A 13,593-nucleotide genomic window follows, 5' to 3' on the forward strand; every position below is an offset into this window, starting at 1 on the left:
ATACAGGTCACACTGAGGGCAGCCGTATAAAGAACTTTAACACTGTTACAAATATGCGCCACACTGTGAACCCACACCAAACAAGAATGACAAACACATTTCGGGAGAACATCCGCACCGTAACACAACATAAACACAACAGAACAAATACCCAGAAACACTTGCAGCACTAACTCTTCCGGGACGCTACAATATACACCCCCCGCAACCCCGCCCACCTCAACCTCCTCATGCTCTCTCATGTCCCAAATTCCAAGCTGCTGTTTTGAGGCATGTTAAAAAAAATAATGCACTTTGTGACTTCAATAATAAATATGGCAGTGCCATGTTGGCATTTTTTTCCCATAACTTGAGTTGATTTATTTTGGAAAACCTTGTTACATTGTTTAATGCATCCAGCGGGGCATCACAACAAAATTAGGCATAATAATGTGTTAATTCCACAACTGTATATATCGGTATCGGTTGATATCGGAATCGGTAATTAAGAGTTGGACAATATCGGAATATCGGATATCGGCAAAAAAGCCATTATCGGACAAATATATATTCATATATTAAATATAGTCTGTTATATGTGCACTATTGACAAGAGATGCAGTGAAAATTTGGCCGCCTAAAAAAGATTTTGCTCACCGAAACCGGATGTTGTGATGAAGCATCCTCTTCAGTTAGGACCAAAGTCACATTTGAAAAGATCCGATTCAATTAGGATTTGGACTACCTCCTGATGTGGCTTAAATCTGATGCAAAAAATATCAGATTTGAATCACTTTGGAAAGTTTGTACTTGCAAAAAAAATCTGATCTGTCAATTGAGGGCAAAAAAAAAATCAGATTTGGTGCGTTTTAGATTGCACAAAACCCTTGAGATTGCCACAAATGCACCTGTACCGAGACAGACTAGAGCAGGGGTCGGCAACCTTTACCACTGAAAGGGGGTGATGGTCGGGGGGGAGCAAGGTAGGGGTGGGCGGGGTTTGGTGGTAGCGGGGTGTATAATGTAGCCCGGAAGAGTTAGGGCTGCAAAGGATTCTGGGTATTTGTTCTGTTGTGTTTATGTTGAATTAAGGTGCGGATGTTCTCCCGAAATGTGTTTGTCATTCTTGTTTGGTTTTGGTTCACAGTGTGGCGCATATTAGTAAGAGTGTTAAAGTTGTTTTATATGGCCACCGTCAGTGTAACCTGTGTGGCTGTTGACCAAGTATGCCTTGCTGTCACTTACGTGTGTAAGCAGCAGTTGCATACAACATGTGTCTGGGCTGGCACGCTGTTAGTACAGGTTGTAGAGGGCGCTAAATGCTGTACCATCACGACACACCCTTATTATAAATGCTAGGGTGAAAATCTGAAAATATTTGCCCCGGGAGAGGCACAGAAATCCGGAAGTCTCCCAGGAAAATCAGGAGGGGCGGTAAGTATGCAGCTGAGCCGCATCAGAGTGATCAAAGAGCCGCAGGTTGCCGACCCCTGGACTAGAGTGAAAGCAATGTACTCCCATACCTTACATACTGTGTTGAAGTATGGGGGAATACTTACCACAACACAATTCATCCTCTGATCATATTACAGAAAAGAGCAGTGCGGATCATTCAAAGCATTTAACAAATTATTGCCGCCTAATCTACAACGTTTTTTTATAAGACGAGTGCAGGCTCATAACTTGAGAGGCTTTGGATATTTCCTATTGCCGAGAGCTCAAACCAATCGTAATCGTTTTTGTGTGTCTGTATGCGGAGTAAAACTATGGAACAAACTGAACTTACAACACAAGCAATGCCAAACTATTAATCGATTTAAAATATATACAAACATGGGGTCTGGTTCAAATATAGAGATGAGGGTCTTTAATTTGACCTGTTGCTATACTCCGTCTCAAAGTGTTAACATGTGCTCAATGTTTCCTTACCATTATTGCTATGTTGTCTATTACCATTGTTGCTATGTTGTCTATTACCATTATTGCTATGTTGTCTATTACCATTGTTGCTATGTTGTCTATTACCATTGTTGCTATGTTGTCTATTACCATTGTTGCTATGTTGTCTATTACCATTGTTGCTATGTTGTCTATTACCATTGTTGCTATGTTGTCTATTACCATTATTGCTATGTTGTATATTACCATTATTGCTATGTTGTCTATTACCATTATTGCTATGTTGTCTATTACCATTATTGCTATGTTGTCTATTACCATTATTGCTATGTTGTCTATTACCATTATTGCTGTTGTCTATTACCATTATTGCTATGTTGTCTATTACCATTGTTGCTATGTTGTCTATTACCATTGTTGCTATGTTGTCTATTACCATTGTTGCCTATTACCATTGTTGCTATGTTGTCTATTACCATTATTGCTATGTTGTCTATTACCCTTGTTGGTATATTCATTATTCCTACATTGTTGATACAAATTATTGTTACAGTGTAATAATTATTGTTACCTGTGGTAATGCCACTATGATACAACATTTGTATTATAATCCTTGAACAAAGTAACAGTGAAACTCATGTGAATAATCACTGAATGGAGAACTGGGGGTGGGATTAAATTAATAATCTTCTTCCCTCTCTCTTTCAGGCAAAACTGGACAATAATGCATTACATACTGTACATTACCTTTGCACTATATTCATTTATATTATTATGAGTTGTCAACTTAGTACTTTTTTATGTCATTGCCTGAAATAAATAAATAAATGAAAAAAAAAAGAAAGATGTTTACTTCAGTAACATGACGTCATGTCTACATGGGGGTCAGATTGCATTCACATTAGAAATCACATTTTTTTGGGGGGGTGAACAGTCACTAAAAAGATCAGATTTGACACAAAAAAACGAATTGGACATCCGACCCTGGCTTTCAAGTGCATCCAGTTTCCAGTGGCCGGCTACTAATTGGCGCCACTGGGGACTCAAGGATTAACATTTTAGTTGAAGTGCACTCAGCAGCTTTGCGTGTCGTCAGCTGGCAGGTTGGAGGAGGAAAAATCTCCTCTTCAATGCTGCACGTGAACACTGTGGCAGGAATGACGACGACGGGGAGGGGGAAAAGTCTGCTTTACCCGAGCAGGGGGAGGAAAAGTCATCGCATGCTTCTGACTGTGAAAACAATTTCAGACTATTTTACTCCCTTTAAAATCCACTTGCTGGGGGATCAAACTGGAGTCTAAATTTAGGAGGGGGGGGGGGGGGTTGGCAAACTCTTCCTCTCTGAGGCGAAAAGGAGAGTTTGACGACAACGGAGTCGAATAACTTTGAAGTCAGCGGCTGCATGCCCAGCCAGCTGGTAATAAGATCCAGACTGATCCCTTCCCCCGCCGCACCACGCAATCATACGTGTGCGCCGCTTCTTTTTCTGCTCGCCACTGAGTCACACGCCACGTCTAACCCAATACAATCCATTAGGGAAGGAATCCGTGTTTGGCAACATCGATACACAAGATACAACATGAAGTGTGACTTCTTCCATTCAAGCCGGTGATGCAGAAATAATGAACTAAAGTGTTAAAAGCTGCCACCTTTAACGCTTGAACCTGCAAGGGATTTTTGATTTGGGTTTTTTTACGGGTATTTTTAGGTGCAGCATGTGGATTAAATCAGGACTGGAAAACACAAAATATCACAGATAGAATTTTCCATCAAGGAAAAGAAGCTGACTTTAGAGAGGAAATACACTTTTCGGAGGTTTTGCCTGTCGTTCACAATCCTTACGAGAAACCAAAACACACGTCTTTTTTTTATTTTTTTTTAGGATTTTAAAGATAATTTAAAAAAAACGTTTGGAAGATGCGGCTAATGGAAGTCACCAAAGCCTCTAAGACAACTTCAAAACACTACACACTGCAAGTATATATATAATGTAGTAACAGACACCTTCATAACAATATGTAATATGTACAATATACACACTGCAAGTATATATATATATAATGTAGTAACAGACACCTTCATAACAATATGTACAATATACACACTGCAAGTATATATAATGTAGTAACAGACACCTTCAAAACAATATGTAATATGTACAACATACACACTGCAAGTACATATATATATGACGTAGTAACGTACTTATTACATATTGTTATGAAGGTGTCTAATATACACACTGCAAGTATATATATATAATGTAGTAACAGACACCTTCATAACAATATGTAACATGTACAATATACACACTGCAAGTATATATATAATGTTGTAACAGACACCTTCATAACAATATGTAATATGTACAATATACACACTGAAAGTATATATATATATATATATATATATATATATATATATACATACACATAAACACAGTATATATATATATAATGTAGTAACATACACCTTCATAATAATATGTAATATGTACAATATACACACTGCAAGTATATATATATAATGTAGTAACAGACACCTTCATAATAATATGTAATATGTACAATTATACACACTGCAAGTATATATATATATATAATGTAGTAACAGACACCTTCATAACAATATGTACAATATACACACTGCAAGTATATATAATGTAGTAACAGACACCTTCATAACAATATGTACAACATACACACTGCAAGTATATATATATGACGTAGTAACATACATATTACATATTGTTATGAAGGTGTCTAATATACACACTGCAAGTATATATATAATGTAGTAACATGCCCCTTCATAACAATATGTAACATGTACAATATACACTGCAAGTATAGATATAATGTAGTAACAGACACCTTCATAACAATATGTAATATGTACAATATACACACTGCAAGTATATATATAATGTTGTAACAGACACCTTCATAACAATATGTAATATGTACAATATACACACTGCAAATATATATATATATATATATATATATATATATATATATATATATATATATATATATATATATATATATATATACACACACACAGTATATATATAATGTAGTAACATACACCTTCATAATAATATGTAATATGTACAATATACACACTGCAAGTATATATATAATGTAGTAACAGACACATTCATAACAATATGTAATATGTTTTATCTGCACACTGCAAATGGAGTGCTAACCCAAATAAACCGGAAAAAATTGTGCCCGGCGAGCTGAACTAAACATACAACTATCCATTGAGTGAGTCACACTTTAATATTGATCATGATACACGCAGCACGTCATGCGTGTTATTACAACTTACAGTACATACGCTGTCTGGCTAGCTGTGTACAAACAAAACATGAAATAATATTTGACAGATACTGTAATATAATTGTTGATGTTTTTCACTCAGTACAGATTGGTGTTCTATCACAGTGTTGTGCATTACAAACTCAAACGCGTTTCGTGTTGTCGTAGGAGCTAGCTTATCTCTTTATGTAGTTAGCTTTTACGGCTAATACCGTAGCATGCCGATGTGTTACTACGCTAGAAAAAGAGTTCCTCAGTGTTCACTCTTACAATAACAATGTTGCTACAACTTGGTTATTACACAGGTTACAGAACGTAAATGAAGTATTGTTGATGGTTTTCAATTGCATTTTTCAAATGATTTAGAGGTAGAATTGATTACCCCCATTAGCTGCATTGCTGGCCACCAAGAATGAGCCGATTTTCAAATGTTAGAATGCAAAAAAAAACAAAAAAACTTTTGTCTTCTTTGTCTCACATGATTGTGAACTGAAGGCAAAATAAAATAAAGTGCAGTTCCCCTTTAACAAATGTATATTAACAATGTTTTAGGGTTGTCTCTAAAAACAATATTTTGGTACCGGTACCAAAATGTATTTTGGTCATTTTCAATAGTTTTCCAAATAAAGGGGACCACAAAAATAGTCATCATTGGCTCTATTTTAACAAACTCTTATGACACATCAAACATGCGTTTCTTATTGCAACTAAAGAACAATGTTGGCATTAAATAAGGTAGTGAACATTTGTAGTAGACAACTTCTTTTAGTAGTAAGTAACTAAACAAAGGCTCCTAATTTAGCTGCTGACATATGCAGTAACATTGTCATTTATCATTCTATTATTTTGTCAAAATTATGAGGGACAAGCGGTAGAAAATTGATTCTTAATCTATTTGTTTCTTAATTGTTGATATCTGCTTACTTCCTATTTTAACATGTTCTATCTACACTTCTGTTAAAATGTAGTAGTCACTTATTATTCTGTTGTTTGATACTTTGAATTAGTTTTGGGTGATACTACAAATTTGGGTATCGATTCAATACCAGGTGGTCATACTTAAAGTCCTCCTGTGTCCAGGGACAATTAAAGAAACAAGATTTTGTGATGATAATAATAAATATTGATGTAATCATTGTATCGACGAGATAAGGGTTTTGTACTTGGTATCGTTAGTTGATATTTGCATAGATTCATTAGTGAAGCACGTTTAGCCGTTCCTCGTCCTGCAGGGATGACACTTGTAAGAACCGTAGTTTATCGCCATGGCCGCAAGGGATTAGTGATTTAAGAGTAGTTAAAACACTGTGGGGGAACGTTAGCCGCTACTAGCTATCTATGTTTTAAAGCAGTGGTCCCCGGTACCGGTCCGTGGATCGATTGGTACCGGGCCGCACAAGAAATAAAAATAAATTTAAAATTTTTTTTTTTTTTTTTTTTTTAATTAAATCAACATAAAAAACACAAGATACACTTACAATTACTACACCAACCCAAAAAACCTCCCTCCCTCATTTACACTCATTCACACAAAAGGGTTGTTTCTTTCTGTTATTAATATTGTGGTTCCTACATTATATATCAATATATATCAATACAGTCTGCAGGGATACAGTCCGTAAGCACGCATGATTGTATTTTTTTATGACAAAAAAATAAATAAAAAATACCATACCATGGGTATGGTACAGTCAATATTTATTTATTTTATTTTATTTTTTTAGGGGGGTAACAACAGTCAATATTGATTTTTTTTTTTTTTTCTTATAAAATCAATCAATCAATCAATCAATCTTTATTTATATAGCCCTAAATCACAAGTGTCTCAAAGGGCTGCACAAGCCACAACGACATCCTCGGTACAAAGCCCACATAAGGGCAAGGAAAAACTCACCCCAGTGGGACGTCGATGTGAATGACTATGAGAAACCTTGGAGAGGACCGCATATGTGGGTAACCCCCCTCCTCCCCTGCCCTCCTAAAAGTGAGCTTTTGTTAAACCAAATATTGTGTTTTTTTCCATATACAACAACCTATCTGGATTCGGTAAGAGAATCGATAAGGAATCGGTTCGATAAGAAGATTCGATAATGGACTCAAACTCGATAATTTCTTATCAAACATCATCCCTACCTATATTAACCTTGTAGATTGTTATAGTAACGATAGGTTCAGCTTTGTCAGTGTGTCATGTGTCATCCAGTTTACCCGAGGGTAACAACGTTAATTTATGTTTGATGAAACGTGATTATGTGCATGAGTGTATGTATGTATATGTACTTGTATATGTACAGTATGTTTATATGTATGTTTGTACAGGGAATGTATATGTACAGTATGTATATATGTGTAGCACTTTTTAAAATGTATTAGTACCGGTGTATTGATTGATTGACTGAAGCTTTTATTAGTAGATTGCACAGTACAGTACATATTCCGTACAATTGACCACTAAATGGTAACACCCCAATAAGTTTTTCAACTTGTTTAAGTCCTCCTCTCTGAGCTGCCACCTTACCGTGGTGGAGGAGTTTGCGTGTCCCAATGATCCTAGGAGCTATGTTGTCCGGGGGTTTCTATGCCCCCTGGTAGGGTCTACCAAGGCAAACTGGTCCTAGGTGAGGGATCAGACAAAGAGCAGCTCGAAGACCTCGATGAAGAACACAAACAAAGGACCCAGATTTCCCTCGCCCGGACGCGGGTCACCGGGGCCCCCCTCTGGAGCCAGGCCCGGAGGTGGGGCACGATGGCGAGCGCCTGGTGGCCGGGCCTGTCCCCATGGGGCCCGGCCGGGCACAGCCCGAAGAGGCAACGTGGGTCCCCCCTCCAATGGGCTCACCACCCATAGCAGGGGCCATAGAGGTCGGGTGCAGTGTGAGCTGGGCGGAAGCCGAGGGCAGGGCGCTTGGCGGTCCGATCCTCGGCTACATAAGCTGGCTCTTGGGACGTGGAACGTCACTTCGCTGGGGGGGAAGGAGCCTGAGCTAGTGCGTGAGGTGGAGAAGTTCCAGCTAGATATAGTCGGACTCACTTCGACGCACAGCAAGGGCTCTGGAACCACTTCCCTTGAGAGGGGCTGGACTCTCTTCCACTCTGGCGTTGCCGGCAGTGAGAGGCGACGGGCTGGGGTGGCAATTCTTGTTGCCCCTCGGCTCAGAGCCTGTACGTTGGAGTTCAACCCGGTGGACGAGAGGGTAGCTTCCCTCCGCCTTCGGGTGGGGGGACGGGTCCTGACTGTTGTTTGCGTTTACGCGCCAAACGGCAGCTCAGAGTACCCACCCTTTTTGGATTCACTCGAGGGAGTACTGGAGAGTGCTCCCCCGGGTGATTCCCTCGTTCTACTGGGGGACTTCAACGCTCATGTTGGCAGCGACAGTGAAACCTGGAGAGGTGTGATTGGGAAGAATGGCCGCCCGGATCTGAACCCGAGTGGTGTTCTGTTATTGGACTTTTGTGCTCGTCACAGATTGTCGATAACAAACACCATGTTCAAACATAAGGGTGTCCATATGTGCACTTGGCACCAGGACACCCAAGGCCGCAGTTCCATGATCGACTTTGTAGTTGTGTCATCGGATTTGCGGTCTCATGTTTTGGACACTCGGGTGAAGAGAGGGGTGGAGCTTTCTACAAATCACCACCTGGTGGTGAGTTGGCTGCGATGGTGGGGGAGGATGCCGGACAGACCTGGCAGGCCCAAACGCATTGTGAGGGTTTGCTGGGAACGCCTGGCAGAGTCTCCTGTCAGAGAGAGTTTCAATTCCCACCTCTGGAAGAACTTTGAACATGTCACGAGGGAGGTGCTGGACATTGAGTCCGAGTGGACGATGTTCCGTACCTCTGTTGTCGAGGCGGCCGATTGGAGCTGTGGCCGCAAGGTAGTTGGTGCCTGTCGTGGCGGTAATCCTAGAACCCATTGGTGGACGCCGGCGGTGAGGGATGCCGTCAGGCTGAAGAAGGAGTCCTATCGGGTTCTTTTGGCTCATGGGACTCCTGAGGCAGCAGACAGGTACCGACAGGCCAAGCGGTGTGCGGCTTCAGCGGTCGCGGAGGCAAAAACTCGGACATGGGAGGAGTTCGGGGAGGCCATGGAAAAAGACTTCCGGACGGCTTCGAAGCAATTCTGGACCACCATCCGCCGCCTCAGGAAGGGGAAGCAGTGCAGTGTCAACACCGTGTATGGTGGGGATGGTGCTCTGCTGACCTCGACTGCGGATGTTGTGGATCGGTGGAGGGAATACTTCGAAGACCTCCTCAATCCTACCAGCACGTCTTCCTATGAGGAAGCAGGGCCTGGGGAATCTGTGGTGGGCTCTCCTATTTCTGGGGCTGAGGTTGCCGAGGTAGTTAAAAAGCTCCTCGGTGGCAAGGCCCCGGGGGTGGATGAGATCCGCCCGGAGTTCCTTAAGGCTCTGGATGTTGTGGGGCTGTCTTGGTTGACAAGACTCTGCAACATCGCGTGGACATCGGGGGCGGTACCTCTGGATTGGCAGACCGGGGTGGTGGTTCCTCTCTTTAAGAAGGGGAACCGGAGGGTGTGTTCCAACTATCGTGGGATCACACTCCTCAGCCTTCCCGGTAAGGTATATTCGGGTGTACTGGAGAGGAGGCTACGCCGGATAGTCGAACCTCGGATTCAGGAGGAACAGTGTGGTTTTCGTCCTGGTCGTGGAACTGTGGACCAGCTCTATACTCTCGGCAGGGTCCTTGAGGGTGCATGGGAGTTTGCCCAACCAGTCTACATGTGCTTTGTGGACTTGGAGAAGGCATTCGACCGTGTACCCCGGGAAGTCCTGTGGGGAGTGCTCAGAGAGTATGGGGTAACGGACTGTCTTATTGTGGCAGTTCGCTCCCTGTATAATCAGTGCCAGAGCTTGGTCCGCATTGCCGGCAGTAAATCGGACACGTTTCCAGTGAGGGTTGGACTCCGCCAAGGCTGCCCTTTGTCACCGATTCTGTTCATAACCTTTATGGACAGAATTTCTAGGCGCAGTCAGGGCGTTGAGGGGATCTGGTTTGGTGGCTGCAGGATTAGGTCTCTGCTATTTGCAGATGATGTGGTCCTGATGGCTTCCTCTGGCCAAGATCTTCAGCTCTCGCTGGATCGGTTCGCAGCCGAGTGTGAAGCGACTGGGATGGGAATCAGCACCTCCAAGTCCGAGTCCATGGTTCTCTCCCGGAAAAGGGTGGAGTGCCATCTCCGGGTTGGGGAGGAGATCTTGCCCCAAGTGGAGGAGTTTAAGTACCTCGGAGTCTTGTTCACGAGTGGGGGAAGAGTGAATCGTGAGATCGACAGGCGGATCGGTGCGGCATCTTCAGTAATGCGGACGCTGTATCGATCCGTTGTGGTGAAGAAGGAGCTGAGCCGGAAGGCAAAGCTCTCGATTTACCGGTCGATCTACGTTCCCATCCTCACCTATGGTCATGAGCTTTGGGTCATGACCGAAAGGACAAGATCACGGGTACAAGCGGCCGAAATGAGTTTCCTCCGCCGAGTGGCGGGGCTCTCCCTTAGAGATAGGGTGAGAAGCTCTGTCATTCGGGGGGAGCTCAAAGTAAAGCCGCTGCTCCTCCACATCGAGAGGAGCCAGATGAGGTGGTTCGGGCATCTGGTCAGGATGCCACCCGAACGCCTCCCTAGGAAGGTGTTTCGGGCTCGTCCGACCGGTAGGAGGCCACGGGGAAGACCCAGGACACGCTGGGAAGACTATCTCTCCCGGCTGGCCTGGGAACGCCTCGGGATCCCCCGGGAGGAGCTGGACGAAGTGGCTGGGGAGAGGGAAGTCTGGGCTTCCCTGCTTAAGCTGCTGCCCCCGCGACCCGACTTCGGATAAGCGGAAGAAGATGGATGGATGGATGGAACTTGTTTAAGTCGGGGTCCACTTAAATTGATTCATGATACAGATATATACTATCATCATAATACAGTCATCACACAGGATAATCATCAGAGTATAAACATTGAATTATTTACATTATTGACAATCCGGGGTGTGGGATGTGGAGGTTATGTTTGGTTGATATCAACACTTCAGTCATCAACAATTGCAGCATCAAAGAAATGGACATTGAAACAGTGTAGGACTGATTTGGTAGGATATGTACAGCAAGTAGTGGACATAGAGAGAGAGATCAGAAAGCATGAGAATAAGTATCTACATTTGATTATTTACAATCCGGGGGGAGGGATGTGGAAGGGGGAGGCTGTTAGTTAAGGGTTGTAGTTGCCTGGAGGTGTTCCTTTAGTGTGGTTTTGAATGAGGATAGAGATGCCCTTTCTTTTACACCTGTTGGGAGTGCATTCCATATTGATGTGGCATAGAAGGAGAATGAGTTAAGACCTTTGTTAGATGGGAATCTGGGTTTAGCGTGGTTAGTGGAGCTCCCCCTGGCGGTCATTTACGTTATGGAAGTAGTTTGACATGTACTTCGGTATCAGGGAGGTGTAGCGGATTTTATAGACGAGGCTCAGTGCAAGTTGTTTTACTCTGTCCTCCACCCTGAGCCAGCCCACTTTCGAGAAGTGGGTAAGAGTGAGGTGTGATCTGGGGTGGAGGTCTAGAAGTAACCTGACTAGCTTGTTCTGGGATGTTTGGAGTCTAGATTTGAGGGTTTTGGAGGTGCTAGGGTACCAGGAGGTGCATGCGTAATCGAAAAAGGGTTGAACGAGAGTTTCCGCTAGAATCTTCATGGTGCTTTTGTTGACCAGAGAGGAGATTCTGTAGAGAAATCTTGTTCGTTGGTTGACCTTTTTGATTACCTTGGTTGCCATTTTATCACAGGAAAGATTGTACCATACAACCCAACAATATTTACATGTATATAATCTATTAGCATACTATTCTTGGCTTTATCTTCTAAACTGTGCTCTCACCTTATAAAGAACTGCACAAAAATGCCATTGAATAGCTATTATCCTCCTTCAAAACCGCACTAAAAGAACACCTCCAGGCAACTTCAACCCTTGACTAACACCCTCCCTTCCTCATCATACCTCCCCGGATTGTAAATAACCAAATGTAAATAATCAAATGTATTTCTAATGTATAAACTTGTTCTTATGCTATCTGAACTCACTATGTTCACTGCTCGCTGTACATATCCTACCAAGTCAGACCTACACTGTTTCAATGTCCATTTCTCTGATGATGCAATTGTTGATGACTGAAGTGCTGATATCAACCAAACCCCCCTCATCCCACCCCTCGGATTGTAAATAATGTAAATAATTCAATGTATATACTCTGATGATTAACTTGTGTGATGACTGTATTATGATGATAGTATATATCTGTACCATGAATTGATTAACGTGGACCCCGACTTAAACAAGTTGAAAAACTTATTGGGGTGTCACCATTTAGTGGTCAATTGTACGGAATATGTACTGCACTGTGCAATCGACTAATAAAAGTTTCAATCAATCAAAAAAACAGTATGTATATATGTGTAGCACTTTATAAAATGTATTAGTACCGGTGTACCATACAACCCTACAATATTTACATGTATATAATCTATTAGCATACTATTCTTGGCTTTATCTTCTAGACTGCGCTCTCACCTTATAAAGATCTGCACAAAATGCCATTGAATAGCTATTACTATACTACAGTTGTGTTTCCAGTACATACTTGCCAACCTTGAGACCTCCGATTTCGGGAGGTGGGGGGCGGGGGCGTGGTCAGGGGTGGGGCGGGGCGTGGTTGGGGGCGTGGTTAAGAGGGGAGGAGTATATTGACAGCTAGAATTCACCAAGTCAAGTATTTCATACATACATACATACATACGTATATATATATACATATACATCCTGAAAATATGCAAAAAAAAACTGTTTAGATAATTGATACTTCAAACTTGCATAAATAATTATTAAGGAATATAACATAACTTGGCTTCTGAGAGCTTCAAAATGTAATGAATAAAACGCTAAAGTTGTTGATAAACAAACAATTATTTTAATAATTAAATATGGTCATTTTAAATGAATTATTATGATAATTTAAAATTAATTATTTCAAATGTTTACTTTAATGTATAATTCTATGGCTGGATGTAATAAGGAGTCATAAAAATACAAATAAAAATACAATTAATGTTGATGTTTTTAGCAAAATATAGTAAAAATGTATTTCGTTTTTTTTTTTTTTAATTAATAAATATATTTATTTTTAGGTAAGATAAACATAATACAATTTACATCTAGTCTGGATGATTTAGTTCTTGTCACCCTGTTGTCCTCCCTCATGAAAAAAGGCTGTCCTCACTCACGTCCGCATGGAGCTGGAGGGGGCGTGGCCTCCGGGAGAATATTTGTCCCGGGAGGTTTTCGGGAGAGGCGCTGAATTTTGGGAGTCTCCCGGAAAATTCGGGAGGGTTGCAA

General features: G+C 41.7%; 1 protein-coding gene across 3 annotated transcripts in view; it reads right to left on the bottom strand.

Annotated features, from left to right (window-relative positions):
- Positions 1-13,593, bottom strand: part of brf1a (BRF1 general transcription factor IIIB subunit a) — a 233,891-nt gene that overhangs the window by 178,755 nt on the left and 41,543 nt on the right. The gene's annotated exons all lie outside the window — the stretch shown is intronic.

This window comes from Nerophis lumbriciformis, linkage group LG26 (genome assembly GCF_033978685.3).
Source record: "Nerophis lumbriciformis linkage group LG26, RoL_Nlum_v2.1, whole genome shotgun sequence".
Lineage (NCBI taxonomy): Eukaryota > Metazoa > Chordata > Actinopteri > Syngnathiformes > Syngnathidae > Nerophis > Nerophis lumbriciformis.